Raw genomic sequence first — 3520 nt, 5'->3', positions numbered from 1 at the left:
CGTGAGAGCAACAGTCTCTAAGACATCAAGCTTCACTTTTTGAGAAAGAATACCTTTCATAAACTTCGCATAACTAGGCATCTATTCAAGAGCTTCCACGAAAGCTATGGTAATATGAAGTTTCTTGAACACCTCCAAAAACTTAGCAAACTGCTTATCCAACTTTTCCTTCTGCAACCTCTTAGGAAAAGGAGGTGAAGGATATACCTGTTTCTCCCCTGTATTACCCTCAGGAGGAGTATGTTCCACAGTTTTCTTCCTTGCTTCCACTTCTACTTCCTTCTGTACATCTTCTTCAACCACAACTTTATCTTTCAAAATTTGAGCTTTTTCGGGGTTAACAACCTTCCCAGACCTCAATGTAATTGCCTTAACCTGCTTTTTAACTTCCTTCTTTCCCGAAACTTCTGTGTCACTAGGGAGTGTACCAGGTTGACAATTTAGCAAGACATTGGCAATCTGCCCAATTTGATTCTCCAAGGTCTTAGTAGAAACCGCCTGGCTCTTGCACATGAGCCTCAACTCCTCCAATTCAGATTTTTTATTAGATTGTTGCAGTTGGAGTTGTTGTCTTGGTGCATATTACGGTTGTTGAAAACCAGGAGGGTTGTATTGCTTTGCTGCATACTACTGATAAGGCTGTTGTACTGCATTCTGAGTGTTGCTCCAGCTGACGTTAGGATGATTGCGGTTGCTAGGATGATATGTGGATGGAAGTGGTTACTGCGACCTCTGAAAGTTGCTCACGAACAGAGCTGATTCACTAGAAATAGCACACTGCTTTATCTCATGTGTACCAGCACAAAGCTCACAAACACTAGTGATTAGATTAACCCCATAATTCGTCAAAGAATCCACCTTCATCGTCAAAGCCTTAAGCTGAGCAGCTATAATAATAGCTGCATCTACCTCCAGAATTCCCACTACCTTGCCTTGAGGTAATCGCTGAGAAGGATTCTGGTATTCATTAGCAGCCATTAGTTCAATCAACTCATAAGATTCATCGTAGCTCTTAGCCCATAAGGCTCTACCTGATGCTGCGTCAAGCATGGGTCTAAACTGTGCTCCCAAGCCATTATGAAAGCAATTAATAATCATCCAGTCAGGCATCCCATGATGAGGACACTTTCTAATCATCTCCTTATAACGATCCCAAGCTTCACACAAAAACTCTCCCGATTGCTGCGAAAATTGAGTAAGAGCATTCTTGATTGTAGCTGTCTTCGCCATAAGAAATAATTTAGTAAAAAACTTTTGAGCAAGATCTTCCCATTTGGTGATAGATCCTGGTGGTAGAGAATGCAAAAAAAGCCTTAGCTTTATAGCATCTTCAGAAATATTGTTGAATTTGAAAGTGTCGCAGATGTCGATGAAATCTCTAATATGCATGTTAGGATCTTCCATTGGAGAACCCCTAAACTGGATTGAGTTCCGCACCATCTGAATTGTGCTAGCCTTGATCTCAAAATTATTAGCCGTGATGGCTGGTCTGACAATGCTAGACTGAATATTATTAATCTTAGGTTGAGAGTAATCCATCAAAGCTTCCAGATTTGCTTCTGGTTCTCCCATTGCAATAAGAGCTTCTTCTTCAACTTTCTCAACTAAGATTTCTTCTTCTACCTTTTCCTCAACAAGAAATTCTTCGACTACTTCCTCCGCTTTATCCAGTGTTCTCTTGCAAGATCGGGAATGCGTTAGCATACACGCTCTCTAGAGTACCTGAAAAAACCACACGAAAATAAGTAAGTAAAATATCCGAGTCAGTGAACTTTAACGACCACTGATGTCAAGCACATAAACTAAAAATAAACCAAAAGTCCCCGGCAGCGGTGCCAAAAACTTGCTGGGATAAAATAAGCGCTAATTTACACGCAAGTATACGCGTTTGCAAGCAATATATAATTCTTTCTAGTTCGTTCCCACAGAGACTGGTTAACTTAAGTTTAATTTATGCGCTAATGCAACAATGGTATGGTTATTATTCAATGCTAAGATGATAACAAGCTAGGTTTGTTTATAACTACAATTAACTAAGAGATTATACTAAATAACATTAACTAAGAGAATAAGAAAACTGAATTACTTATACGAGACAAACATGTGATTCTAACTTCATTACTACTTCATTCAATAGCCTTTTATTCTTAACCTTAGCATATAATGGTGATGACAACTAATCTGATAACACGAAACTAGTAAATGCCAACTTTCATTGCACGAATACCCTACTAACAGACATCCACAAAAGAGATAGAAGCTGAATAGACACCAATTATGTTGAGACCCTATATGTCTATAGAATTTGACAACATAATGGTTTAATGCGCAAGTTATCTATCGTGATTACATAGGGAAAGTAAGATGGTTAAAATTACCTACAAATCATGCATAACAAATACATGAACCTACGCTAGCATGGCAAGTTCTAAACCCCTATATTCACTTTCGCTTCAATAGAGATTAACACACTATTTTATAAGTTCGCGACGCTCATAAGACGAATAAGCACAACCAATATTAGAAAATCATACAATCACCACACACTAAGATATCTGAACAAATTAACTAAAGAAATCCATAAGTAAATCCGTTGAAACCCCACGATAACAATTAGTTCATAACCGAACTCATCATCACCGTGGGTTCGGATGAAAGCATGGTATAATAAAACTAAGTCTTTATAAAACTGAATAAATAATCAAAGTACGATCACTAGAGTAATAAGTTCAACAAACAAGAAAACAAGCATCCCAGATTACAACTTAAACAAAGAATCATAATAAATAAACTAGATCTACTTCGCCTTCATTGTATTTGTGCTCCTAGGTCTTCTCGCTGTGTTCTCCTTTCTCCGTTATGAAAATCGTCTTTTCAGAGTCTTTATATAGCAGCCCAGTCAGAAGAGAAGTCCAGAAAATCCGTCTTCTACTTGAAACATGAATCTTAAAAATCGACCTGGCGCGGCCGCGCGCTATTCCAGCGCGGGCGCGCCGACCTTCTGTTACTCTGGAGCGGGCGCGCTGACCTTTCGGAGAAAATTATTTTTTTGTTTTCTTGGCTGGTTTTTGATGGCATTCAACGAGCAATCTTCCGAGACACCTTCCTAACACCAATTTAGCACCAAAATAATGCTAAACCTCCACGCCTGAAATGCAAAACCCTAAAAAAATGTATCAAAAACACAAACAAATCGAGTACAAAACACCAATTCAAGCCTTTATGAAGCATTCTAAGTGGACATAAATGCCACTTAATAGACACCTTATAAGAATTATCGATCAAGAATGGATTAGTAGAGGCAAAATTTATAGAACTCTATCTACAGGCAAGGTGATGACATTATCCTAGTTCAAATCTATGTGGATGATATTATCTTTGGTTCTACTAATGAGAAGTTTTGTCTAAGATTCTCAACACTCATGCAGAGTGAGTATGAGATGAGCATGATGTGAGAATTAAGTTACTTCCTTGGCCTTCAAGTTAGTCAAATAAGTGATGGAATTTTAATCAGTCAAAC

General features: G+C 38.3%; 1 non-coding gene across 1 annotated transcript; it reads left to right on the top strand.

The window, feature by feature from the left end:
- Positions 1 to 1108: 1108 nt before the first annotated feature.
- LOC141675925 (small nucleolar RNA R71) lies at positions 1109 to 1215 on the top strand. The gene has a single exon (XR_012556549.1). It is a non-coding gene; the product is annotated as a small nucleolar RNA R71 (small nucleolar RNA).
- The last annotated feature ends 2305 nt before the right edge of the window (positions 1216 to 3520 follow it).

Source organism: Apium graveolens, chromosome 7 (assembly GCF_009905375.1).
Source record: "Apium graveolens cultivar Ventura chromosome 7, ASM990537v1, whole genome shotgun sequence".
Taxonomy (NCBI): Eukaryota; Viridiplantae; Streptophyta; class Magnoliopsida; order Apiales; family Apiaceae; genus Apium; species Apium graveolens.
Note: the sequence above shows the minus strand (reverse complement) of the source record. Positions and strands in the feature narration are given on the sequence as shown.